The sequence below is a fragment of the Pleurodeles waltl genome, chromosome 7 (assembly GCF_031143425.1).
Source record: "Pleurodeles waltl isolate 20211129_DDA chromosome 7, aPleWal1.hap1.20221129, whole genome shotgun sequence".
Lineage (NCBI taxonomy): Eukaryota > Metazoa > Chordata > Amphibia > Caudata > Salamandridae > Pleurodeles > Pleurodeles waltl.
Window position 1 is genome coordinate 959,717,355 of NC_090446.1, and position 13,262 is coordinate 959,730,616.

Genomic DNA, 13,262 nt, shown 5'->3' on the forward strand with positions numbered 1-13,262 from the left:
GAAAGAATGAAGAAAGATACAACTGAAGCCCAGATGAAATTTTATTGGCTGCGCACAAACACATCTCATAGTCTTGTCCAATAGAAGCTTAGCTAATAGCTTAGGGGACTTTAGTTTGGCAAAGCTTTAAGTGATGTAATTCAGTTTCTGTTTAGCTTTCTGTGCAGTCAGATTCTGTTCTGTTTCTTTCCAGTCCAGTTTTGCTCCGTTCTTTGCAGCTCTTATGTTTAGCTACTTATGATTTTAACAGTTCAGTTACATTAGGCCCAACATTACTGAACTGTTGCCCTTTTCATGTTTCTGATGCCGACCGCGTTAAGACATCCTGTTCCTGTGCTCTACTGTTGAAGAATCTGCTGGCCGCTGTCTCATTTAGGAAAGGTATAACCAATGTGCATTTGTTTTCCTTTGCAGGTCTTTCCCTTAGAAATTCCAACAACATGTTTTTGTTAGTGTCATGGATGTTTTTCCAAATTAACCTGTGTCTTATTTTCAATTTTTGCATGTGCAAAGCCCAGTCCCACACATGCTTTTCAAATTGGAATTTAGTAGTTAGAATGTCTGATATAATATTTGATTAAATGTTTATTAATTGATTGTGATTGATTCAACCGCACAACTAATGAATTGTCCAAATAATTCTGTTATTTTGTATTTTTTGGAGTGTTTAATGCTAATTACTTTTATAAGACTGAGATTCTTCAGACGCTTTAGACAGCCTGTGTTGTTTCTGTATTGGTATTATTTAGTTTTGCGCATCATTTACGTGACCTATACATTGTTAATATAAGGGCAATAAATGTTTAAACTTTACTAAATTGGTGTGGTGATTCACGGTGTATACATTATTGACTTCCCACTGCATATTTTGATTGCTTATGGCTATGAATTGTCATTGTTTGACTTGATTATCTCATTACTCCTGTCTGAGTCAAAAGATTTGCGTCGACCTCTGAGGGTAGTAGATGTTACTGCCCTGTTACTTGTCATCTTAGCCTATTATTAGGAGATCATACACCCACAGCACCATTCTTTACAATGGTTGCTTGCATATGGGGCTCACCTTTTATTATCATGTCAGTGTAGGTTTAACACAGAAATTAGGTTACATTTTATTTTACTATATGTTAAGTGGACTGTTTTACAAATGTTTTGCATAATCTTTTTGATGTTGGCTGCACAAGGTTGCGGAATTATTCCTCAAATATTATTTTCTTCATCGAGGATAGTTTTCTACAATGTAGGTGTAACCTAAATAGCAATAATAAAACCTGAACTTGGTTTAACGTGGAACATATGTAGCTGTATTAACAACGGTGATGGTAGTACACGGATTTAACTAGGGTGACCACCCGTCCGTAAATTTCACGGACTGTCCGTAATTTCGCCCTGCCGTCCGTTGTCCGTGATGAAAGGCTTAACGGACAGCATTTGTCCGTAATTTTAGCCTTTCACCAAATGGACAAGGGAAGGTAGTGCGTTTCCCCAGCAGCTTTCAAAGGCAGGGAGTCTCGTGTGCTCTGAGGGAGGGAGGGGCAGACAGATAAGAAAAGGCCTTCTTGCCAGGGGGTCTCCTTACCTAAAGACATGCAAATGTGGGCAACTGGTAAATCTGCAAATGCAAAGGGGCTTGAAAACCTGCATTGACTTTGCTAAAAGGAGTCACTTGAAGTTTTCTGGTGGCAAAGATATTTCTTTTAGAGAGGTATTGTAATGGTGTTCCAAGGTGAGCTGTGGAGTGTGTGGTTTTAATGAAGTGTTATAACATTTTTTAGTACTAGGTATAAACTGTATATTATTCAAATCTGTATTTGAGAAGCGCTTTTTTTTATTTAACCGAAATGTATTTGCGCATTTTGTAGCACCTTTTATTATGATGTAATTGTATTTTTCACAGTTCTTTCAGCGACCTCTGTACCTCATAGTACTAACAAAAATTGGCAAAGCCAACAGGTCTCACCTACGAAAGAGTTATTGTCTTTGCTAATGTGTTTTAGCCATTAGCCATGTTATACACCAGAGTACCTGCTGTTCAGCATGGTTTAAAGTTAGTGGCATAGTGGTGTGGAGTGGAGTAGAGTAGCATAGGAGCAGTGGCGTAGAGCCCAGTGGTGCAAAGTACAGTGCAGTGGGGTACAGTGCAGTTGTTTAGAGTGCGTTAGCGTAGAGTGCAGTGGTTTAGAGTGCAGTGGCATGGAGTGGCGTGGGACAGAGTAGAGTGGCATAGAGTGCAGTGGAGTAGAGTGACAAACAATAGAGTGGCAGAGAGAGCAGTAGTGTAGAGTGGTACAGTGGCATAGATTGCAGAGTAGACTTGCGTTGCCGGGAGTGCAGTGGCGTAGTGTAGAGTGATGCAGAGTAGAGTATAGTGCTGTAGAGTGGAGTGATGCAGAGTAGAGTGGCATAGAATGCAGTGGCATAGAATGCAGTAGTACATAGCAGATTGGTGTATAGTACAGTGGTGGATAGTGCAACGCTGTGGAGTAGAGTGTCAGTGCAGTGATGTAGAGTGGCACAGAGAGCAGTGGCGTAGAGTACAGTGGTACAGCGTAGAGGGCAGTGGAGTACAGTGCAGTTGTTTAGAGTGCATTGGCGCAGAGTGCAGTGGCATAGAGTGGCATGGGGTAGAGTTACATAGAGTGCAGTGGAGTAGCAGAGACTGCAGCAATGCAGAGTGGTGCAGTGTCAGAGTGCAGAGTAGACTCATGTGGCATAGAGTGCAGTGGTGTAGAGTGGTGCACAGAGGAGTATTGTAGAGTGGTGCAGAGTAGAGTATAGTGCCTAGAGTTCAGTGGCATAGAGTAGAGTGGTGTAGAGTGCAGAGCTGCAGAGTAGAGTGTCAGTGCAGTGGTGTAGAGTGGTACAGAGAACAGTGGCATAGAGTACAGTGGTTCAGAGTAAAGGGCAGTGGCACACAGTGCAGTTGTTTAGAGTGCACTGGTGTAGAGTGCAGTTGCATAGAGTGGCATTGGGCAGGGTAGAGTGGCATAGAGTGCAGTAGAATAGAGTGTATTGGTGCAGAATGCACTAGTACAGAGCAGAGTGGTGTAGAGTATAGTGGCGACCAGTGCAGTGTGCGGGGGGGAAGGCTTAGCAAAGGTAGTGCAGGAGCATGGGGTTTCTTTGTGTCAGTGAGTTTACAGGTTCTGGCAGGGCAAGAGAAAGCTGTGCATGATAACCCCAGATGGTGATCCATGGAATGGTCAGTAGGAAACAATGAGCAGTGTATTAAGCCTTCCTTAAAAGTATTTACTGGTAAACCCCATCTAATGCAGGGAGGTGGGCAGCGATCCACCCATTGGACCTGTGCAGCTGAATAATAGCATTCTAAGCCCAGAAGACCTAATCCACCCGCAGTAACAGGTAACTTTAGAGTGGAAAGAGCTACCCGATGGCACTGCAACAACCAAATCAGATGTGTGGCCTGTCTGAAGAAAGAATGAAGGACGAGCAGGGGAAGGATTGCAAAATAATACTATCATTGGGGTAGCACACTGTGAGAAGGTAGCCTCTTTCTAGCCTTGTTACCCCCACTTTTGGCCTGTTTGTGAGTGTATGTCAGGGTGTTTGTCACTGTTTTCACTGTCTCACTGGGATCCTGATAGCCAGGCCTCAGTGCTCATAGTGAAAACACTGTTTTCAGTATGTTTGTTATGTGTCACTGGGATCCTGCTAGTCAGGACCCCAGTGCTCATAAGGTTGTGGCCTATATGTATGTGTCACTGGGACCCTGTCACACAGGACCCCAGTGCTCATAGGTGTGCATGTATGTGTTCCCTGTGTGGTGCCTAACTGTCTCACTGAGGCTCTGCTAACCAGAACCTCAGTGGTTATGCTCTCTCATTACTTTTAAATTGTCACTAACAGGCTAGTGACCATTTTTACCAATTTACATTGGCTTACTGGAACACCCTTATAATTCCCTAGTATATGGTACTGAGGTACCCAGGGTATTGGGGTTCCAGGAGATCCCTATGGGCTGCAGCATTTCTTTTGCCACCCATAGGGAGCTCTGACAATTCTTACACAGGCCTGCCACTGCAGCCCGAGTGAAATAACGTCCACGTTATTTCACAGCCATTTTACACTGCACTTAAGTAACTTATAAGTCACCTATATGTCTAACCTTTACCTGGTAAAGGTTAGGTGCAAAGTTACTTAGTGTGAGGGCACCCTGGCACTAGCCAAGGTGCCCCCACATTGTTCAGAGCCAATTCACTGAACTTTGTGAGTGCGGGGACACCATTACACGCGTGCACTACATATAGGTCACTACCTATATGTAGCTTCACCATGGTAACTCCGAATATGGCCATGTAACATGTCTATGATCATGGAATTGCCCCCTCTATGCCATCCTGGCATTGTTGGTACAATTCCATGATCCCAGTGGTCTGTAGCACAGACCCTGGTACTGCCAGACTGCCCTTCCTGGGGTTTCACTGCAGCTGCTGCTGCTGCCAACCCCTCAGACAGGCAGCTGCCCTCCTGGGGTCCAGCCAGGCCTGGCCCAGGATGGCAGAACAAAGAACTTCCTCTGAGAGAGGGTGTGACACCCTCTCCCTTTGGAAAATGGTGTGAAGGCAGGGGAGGAGTAGCCTCCCCCAGCCTCTGGAAATGCTTTGTTGGGCACAGATGTGCCCAATTCTGCATAAGCCAGTCTACACCGGTTCAGGGACCCCTTAGCCCCTGCTCTGGCGCGAAACTGGACAAAGGAAAGGGGAGTGACAACTCCCCTGACCTGCACCTCCCCTGGGAGGTGTCCAGAGCTCCTCCAGTGTGCTCCAGACCTCTGCCATCTTGGAAACAGAGGTGCTGCTGGCACACTGGACTGCTCTGAGTGGCCAGTGCCACCAGGTGACGTCAGAGACTCCTTGTGATAGGCTCCTTCAGGTGTTAGTAGCCTTTCCTCTCTCCTAGGTAGCCAAACCCTCTTTTCTGGCTATTTAGGGTCTCTGTCTCTGGGGAAACTTTAGATAACGAATGCATGAGCTCAGCCGAGTTCCTCTGCATCTCCCTCTTCACCTTCTGATAAGGAATCGACCGTTGACCGCGCTGGAAGCCTGCAAACCTGCAACATAGTAGCAAAGACGACTACTGCAACTCTGTAACGCTGATCCTGCCGCCTTCTCGACTGTTTTCCTGCTTGTGCATGCTGTGGGGGTAGTCTGCCTCCTCTCTGCACCAGAAGCTCCGAAGAAATCTCCCGTGGGTCGACGGAATCTTCCCCCTGCAACCGCAGGCACCAAAAAGCTGCATTACCGGTCCCTTGGGTCTCCTCTCAGCACGACGAGCGAGGTCCCTCGAATCCAGCGACACTGTCCAAGTGACCCCCACAGTCCAGTGACTCTTCAGCCCAAGTTTGGTGGAGGTAAGTCCTTGCCTCACCTCGCTGGGCTGCATTGCTGGGAACCGCGACTTTGCAAGCTACTCCGGCCCCTGTGCACTTCCGGCGGAAATCCTTCGTGCACAGCCAAGCCTGGGTCCACGGCACTCTAACCTGCATTGCACGACTTTCTAAGTTGGTCTCCGGCGACGTGGGACTCCTTTGTGCAACTTCGGCGAGCACCGTTTCACGCATCCTCGTAGTGCCTGTTTCTGGCACTTCTCCGGGTGCTACCTGCTTCAGTGAGGGCTCCTTGTCTTGCTCGACGTCTCCTCTCTCGGCAGGTCCAATTTGCGACCTCCTGGTCCCTCCTGGGCCCCAGCAGCGTCCAAAAACGCCAAACGCACGATTTGCGTGTAGCAAGGCTTGTTGGCGTCCATCCGGCGGGAAAACACTTCTGCACGACTCTCCAAGGCGTGGCGGATCTATCCTCCAAAGGGGAAGTCTCTAGCCCTTGTCGTTCCTGCAGTATTCACAGTTCTTCAGCCTAGTAAGAGCTTCTTTGCACCAACCGCTGGCATTTCTTGGGCATCTGCCCATCTCCGAGCTGCTTGTGACTTTTGGACTTGGTCCCCTTGTTCCACAGGTACCCTCAGTCAGGAATCCATCGTTGTTGCATTGCTGATTTGTGTTTTCCTTGCATTTTCCCTCTAACACGACTATTTTGTCCTTAGGGGAACTTTAGTGCACTTTGCACTCACTTTTCAGGGTCTTGGGGAGGGTTATTTTTCTAACTCTCACTATTTTCTAATAGTCCCAGCGACCCTCTACAAGGTCACATAGGTTTGGGGTCCATTCGTGGTTCGCATTCCACTTCTGGAGTATATGGTTTGTGTTGCCCCTATCCCTATGTTTCCCCATTGCATCCTATTGTAACTATACATTGTTTGCACTGTTTTCTAAGACTATACTGCATATTTTTGCTATTGTGTATATATATCTTGTGTATATTTCCTATCCTCTCACTGAGGGTACACTCTAAGATACTTTGGCATATTGTCATAAAAATAAAGTACCTTTATTTTTAGTATAACTGTGTATTGTGTTTTCTTATGATATTGTGCATATGACACTAAGTGGTACTGTAGTAGCTTCACACGTCTCCTAGTTCAGCCTGAGCTGCTTTGCTAAGCTACCATTATCTATCAGCCTAAGCTGCTAGACACCCTATACACTAATAAGGGATAACTGGGCCTGGTGCAAGGTGCAAGTACCCCTTGGTACTCACTACAAGCCAGTCCAGCCTCCTACACACACCATCTTCGCTAGTGCCACACGGCCCACTAAAGAAAGCAGAAGAGAAGACCAAAAAGCAAACTAGGCTTGAAGGGACCATTCGCTCTGCCGAGATTTTCATCCTGGAAATTAGTGTAAGAATGGTAGATCTTAATCACTAGATATCAAAAGGTAACTGGTTCCTAGTTCAATCTGAGATTGAATTGTATATAAAGGGGAAAACAGTGCCATATGTTTAAGAAACACTAATTACATTTTAAAATTTGTACATTGTGTTTGTAAAATTTACATCCCAAATATTTAGAAGATTCTATATGTACTTGACACTTAAGGATAACCCAGATCTCTAGTTTGGCTTTTGCTCAATTTCAAAACCATTTAAAGACATGGACAAAGCAGGCAATTGCCTTGCACAACCTTGCAAGGGGTCTGCCCCCTGCTCACCCTTCACAAGCACTAACAGCGAACCATTGCACCAGAAGAGTTTGCCAAGGTGGATGGGTGTTGCTTGTTCGACCACTTGACAGTGCCTCTTCTGTTTCGCTCCTGTGTGCAGAGACAACTCCCCAGGTACCCAATACCTTAGAATAGTCTTGGTGGACCCACCTTGTCTGATTTTAGGAATTGTCCCACCTTGTTCTTCTCTTCTTTATTTATCCAGTTTTTATCAACAACGCTTTGAATTACTTGCTGAGGATCTCCCATTTGATCTCAATTTCATCCTCCTCTTTTATTATCTTTGATTGGTAGTCCAGGCTCCCATTTCTGAGATAAATGTAGAGTCCCAGACATACACTCTAGTGCAGTGAGACTACAGACAAATTATGGGTACATCACATCCTGTCATTAGGTGTGAGACTGTCGTCCACACCATCTGCCCAGCCTCTTTAAAAAAAATGTAGGTTTAAAGTCCATGGGCGGTTGGGGTAAGCCAGATGTTTTTGTTTAATTTGTTTAAATTAGCATAAGGTTATTTACCTTAATGTTTCCCATACTGTTTGCAAGGGGTTTTAAAATGTTCAGAAACATAATCAAAATGTTGCTGTTACTTTCTCTTCAAGAAAGATCGGGTAGATTTGGGTAGGGGCGGATGGGCTTTCCACAGTACTGAAGGGCATTAATTTACTACTGAACAAGGACATAATGTGACACCTGAATGTAGCATACCAGGAGGCAATCACAAAAAGACCACAGTGAATAAAAAGTGCTATGTTAAAAAAGAGTAAATAAATGCACTGACAAAATAGTGAGGCATGGCCTCTCTTGCGTGTGTCTGTAAAAGTGACGTTAGTTCTTGAATTTTTGCCCTGAATTTTGACCCTTTGTCCTGAATTTTTTACAGTCCTGTCCAGAATTTGCCTCAATCCCAGGTGGTCACCCTAGATTTAACAGTTTGACGTGAAACGTGCGGAGGTTGTTTGTCATCATTCAGGTTAGCCCTGTTTTTATTTCCACTACAAAAAAACAAGGCTACAGTACCATATAGCTCGATTTATACACGAATCTGCCAACCAGGATGCGATGTTCTACCCTAGGCGTATTTTGTTATAATCCTTATGGCGTTCGTTGCTGGGAAAAATTGACTAATCCGTTAAAATGCACGATTAGATAGAGGAAGAGCGAAAAAAGCATTTCTACTACAAAAGAAAACACAGAAACAATTGTAACTAGGTGTCAACTTCTTCCATAATTTACACATATCGTAAATGAGGTTAAACATAATGGTAACGGTATTGACTGCAAACGCCAAAATAATACGTTGAATAGTCTGTGACCTCTCAAAGAAACCACATTACCCCGACAAACAATTTGACTAAGAGTACTGGACCTTACCTCCCGTCCTCCAACAGAACTCAAACATCCGATTTCGTCTACTTATTCTCCGACTCTAACCAACCAACTTTAACACGCGATGGGATCATCATAGCGCTGGTTGTAAACGGACAGATTAAGGGAGCTTTACGAAAGACTTTTGAATTGCACTCCTGTCAACCCTACGAAAGGCTATTACAAAATAACCCACCCCCAAAGAGAAGTCCCACCCATCCTCCTAGAAGCCGCTACCGCAGCGGCACCGGAAGAAACAATGCACCGGAAGAGACCCAGCTGCTGTCCCGGAAAACATATGGCCCAGCCGTCTGAGAGCCGGTTCTAAAGGTTAAGTGCTCCGAGTATTTTCATGTCTTGCCTGTTGAGTAATGGGAACTGTGATTCTGCATGCAATGGGGCCGGGGTCAATGAGTGTGGGGGCGAGGTCAAATGTGTGGCTATAACAAAAACAAAATAGCCTCCTTAAGGTAGCTACATCAATAACAACTCACGGATTAGAAAAAAAATAAAAAAGCTAAGGAAATCAGTGGTAAATACACTATTGTTTATTATGAAACCTCTATTAGTTAATGCACAGAGAGGTCTGTATGTAACTAGAAAGCCACAGAACAAAATCTTGGTTGGTGGAATGGAGAATTGTGGCTTGTGTGTTGTTAGTGCTACCAGAACCCAGCTTGTGACAGGAAGCACTGAGAAAATGTAAGTCATCATTATATTAAATTTGCAAGACACGAAGTATAAAACAGACTGCTACTAAGGGCCAGATGTATCAAAGGGTTTTACCCATTCTGTGTCTATGGGAAAATGCGTTGGTACATGGCCTTAAATGTGCAAAAAAGGTTTCAGATAAAACAGTGCTTCCAATACACAGGTTTTTAGTAATACCCAGACTGCAGGTACTGATTTAATTTTATTCAACTGCCCAGAAAAGCACATACTACACAGCTGGTATCACTCTTGCACTACCAGACGAAAAGAATAAATCTTTGTCATCACAAAGCTTCATGTGATACAGTCAATTAATCCAGTACCTGCTCCCAAGCCACCTTTACACTTGCAGATTAACCAGTTGTGCAAATTTACATTTCTTTAGGCGAGGAGGCACCCTGGCAAGAAGTCCTGTTTATTGAAAAGCTGCCTGCCCCTCCCTCAGTCTCACAGCACAGGAGACTCCCTGAATGAAACTTAAGCTGGAGCATCTGCACGATCAGAGTTTACCATCCCGGAATGGTTGTCTTTTAATAAGAAGTAGAGGAACGTTTTTTCATAAATTAAAAAAGTAGGGGCACATCATGCCCCTCCGATCCCGCCCACTTCGACCACTGGTTGGGACAGACCGACTCTGGACTCTAGCGAGACAGAGAGAGCTCTGTTTGTTGGCGCTTGACCAGTCTTGTGAGTGTTCTTTGAAGCTGGTGATGGTGTCTCCACTGTAGCCTGGATGAGAGAATATCAGGTCAGCAATAATCAATAAAATCCTACAAGGCATCAGTAGATGAGGCATACATGCCAACACGATTTTAAAACTGGGAGATTTTGAACAAAATCAATGGAAAAGTATTTTGATATTGACTTATATTAAAGCATTGGCAATTATTCTCTTATATTAAAGCACTGACAATTTTGCGTGGCAGACAACTAAAATCATAATTTGACAATTTTGCATGGCAGACAACTAAAATCCTTTTTTGGCTTCACAAATCGGGGGTCTCCCGCCTAAGGTCTGTTGGCTTGTATGGTAGAGGTGAGTAAGGCAATGAAATGTTTTTAGTTATACATTTTTATTAGCCTTCGACTTTACCCAAGTGAGCCAGAGTGCGTTACACTAAGAAAGGTTTCTTTACAAGAGAACACCAGTTGCTAGTTGCGATCATTACAAAAGGCACACAGTGGGGTAGATACATACTGACAGTTGCTTGCTTCATTCATTACAAAGGAAGAAACTTACAAGGAGCCTGCTCATGTGGGGTCCTCTTGGATCCTCAATCTCAAATTGAGCTGAGCTTTCATGTGCTTCTGTCTGCCATCCACACTCTCACCCCATGCACGAAGAATTAAAGACATAGCAGTGACCTTTGATGTGAAAAAGGCGAGAGAAAGATATATCTATCTGTGGCTAAATTGTACAACAGGAAAGCAGAAAATCTGGGCTTGATTCTGGCTTCTCTGCTTGACCAACTTTTGTGATCCTAGGCAAATGTTTTGTTTCACTGAGCCTCCTTTCCCTAAATTAACACATAAGAGCACAAACAAATACATGAGTTCAGAATGTGTAGTGCAAGAAAACCTCTCATGTTTGATGTTGCTGCATGTATAATAAGAATGTAAGCCTATGGAACACATGGCTAACAACGTGCATCTTGGTTCACTAGTGGCATTGTCTTCATGTCAAGAATCATGAATGTTTTTAGGTTTATGTTTAAAAAATATAATTTTTGATTAATCTGATGTAATGAGGTATATCGCTTTCACATGTTAAAGAAACACACCTTTTTGAATTTGGACCGACTATCTGTTATATTGGTATTGTTATTTATGCTATTTACAGTTGTATTCTGCAGTTGTCATCGCACAAAACACAGAGGGCCTCATTATGACCCTGGCGGTACAGAACCGGCAGGGTCAACGGGGGCGGGAGCACCGCCAACAGGCCGGCGGTGCTCCCTTGGGCATTCCGACCGCGGCGGTAACGCCGCGGTCGGACCGGGACAACTGGCGGTCTCCCGCCAGTTTCCCGCTGCCCAAATGAATCCTCCAAGGCGGCGCAGCATGCTGCGCCGCCTTGGGGATTCTGACACCCCCTACCGCCATCCTGTTCCTGGCGGTTCGCCCGCCAGGAACAGGATGGCGGTAGGGGGTGTCGCGGGGCCCCTGGGGGCCCCTGCAGTGCCCATGCCAATGGCATGGGCACTGCAGGGGCCCCCGTAAGAGGGGCCCGCTAGTATTTCACTGTCTGCATAGCAGACAGTGAAATACGCGACGGGTGCAGTAGCACCCGTCGCACCTTCCCACTCCGCCGGCTCGATTACGAGCCGGCTTCATCGTGGGAAGGTTGTTTTCCCCTGGGCTGGCGGGCGGCCTTTTGGCGACCGCCCGCCAGCCCAGGGGAAAACTTGGAATACCCTCCGCGGTCTCTGGACCGCGGAGCGGTATTTTGGAGGGGGGAAGTCTGGCGGGCGGCCTCCGCCGCCCGCCAGACTTAGAATGAGGGCCAGAATGTATTCTTTCAATGCGTGCATTGTGTTCTTTGCTTGCATCGTTAGTGTTCTGGGAGTGGCTTCAGTTGGGAGAATATTGGTGATGCGAGCAGCCCAATCGTGGGGTTGTCGCTCTTATCTTGAGACAATAAAGTCTTGACAACGCATTAGTGCATCTGAGTGACTTATCCTAATATATCATCTTGGTAAAGAAGGAGAACACTGTACAAGCTCCCTGACTCACTGAGAGAGAGGAGTATTGTAATGGGAAAATATAAGGAGAATGCAGCTAGATTTGATACGCAAGTACGCTGTAGTATGAGGCTGGTACAAGCATTGAAAATTGGATTTTACATGGAAATGTTGAGAAGAAGACCCGGTTCACATGAATTTTAATACTTGTAAACGTTGGGAGGTCTTAAAAAATTCCATCGCGTACACTGCTCTCCCCCTCACGCGTTAGGACTTCTTGTCTCTGTGACATCTCAGCATTCTTTTAATGAAGAAGGGAGGGGCTGGATGGCTCCTTATGTTGCATCATTATGTTTCTGACACCCTGGTGTGACTAAAGGTGCAACCACTTTGGATTGCAACGCTGGGCCACACAACAAGCATTACCTCCTGTCCCTCCCTCGCCTTCCTTCCTTCCTAACCAATGAGGCTCCCTTGCCTCCAATAGATCCCTCCTTCCTCTTAATAAAAACACTCGCCCCCTTCTCATTCTGTTTTTTTTGTCTCCCGATTGACTTACCTCTCTCTCCCTTCACGGCGTGGTGTGGGGGCTTCGTTGTTGAGATCCCCGCCGAGAGCATAGCTTTGGGTGGCAGTTTCCCAGCTTGGCTGCTGTTCCTGTTCTTCTGCGTGGCTGCGGATGGAGCAGGGCCTGCAGATGTCATAACGGAGTCCGGCGGTCCTGCTGTGGCTGGGGCTGCACTTCCGGGGTGGCGTCTTTGTGATGCTCCTCGCGGTTTGGAGGTGTTTTGGATGGTAGGAACCGGTTTGGCCCTTTTTTCTTTTTCTGCGGTGGGCTCCTGTGTTTGGCCCTTCTTCTTGCTCGGCCTGGGTCTCCTTTAGTTCCCGCGGGGGTTGTCATGGAGTCACCTGTGGCCCAATGGTCATTGTCACATGCTCTCATGCTCAGAATTCAGGGTTCTACTCCAGGTGGGTCTGTAGACCATTCTCACCTTTAGCAATATTTTTAGCTCACCACGTCCGACGAGCGGCACCTATGCCACTGACTTCTTGGCCTGGCTGGTGGTAATTAGCAGTTTCATTCCTTTCCAATGCCTGGTCAGTTTTTTGGCATTCGGATGGGGCCAAGCGGAGGGGAGAGGTGGGGGCAATGGGAGGAATCACCTGTGTCCTCGTGTTTGAGGTCTCGTCCCTTCTGCTGCTGTTTGGGGGGTTCCTGTATCCGTGTGTCTGGGTTCAGTTCCCTGCTTTTCGGTGGCTCGTCGGGTCGCCCGCTTAAGTTCGGACGGTGTTCCACTTCGCCTCTGCATGGCTCGTGTCCCTCTGTGTGTTGGAGGCATGCACCCCTTATGTCGGGGTTGTTGTGGCAGGTCATGGACTGTTGCTTCGGACCTACTGGGGGTTGTATGTGTTTCTTCGGC

At 46.0% G+C, this 13,262-nt stretch overlaps 1 protein-coding gene across 2 annotated transcripts in view; it reads right to left on the reverse strand.

Annotated features, from left to right (window-relative positions):
• Positions 1-8,690, reverse strand: part of CANT1 (calcium activated nucleotidase 1) — a 153,203-nt gene extending 144,513 nt beyond the window's left edge. The window contains exon 1 of one of the 2 annotated variants that reach the window (XM_069199680.1): positions 8,456-8,690. The gene's annotated coding sequence lies outside the window, so the exon portion shown is untranslated. The remainder of the gene's footprint in view (positions 1-8,455) is intronic. The other variant, XM_069199682.1, reaches the window with a different exon arrangement.
• Positions 8,691-13,262: the final 4,572 nt, after the last annotated feature.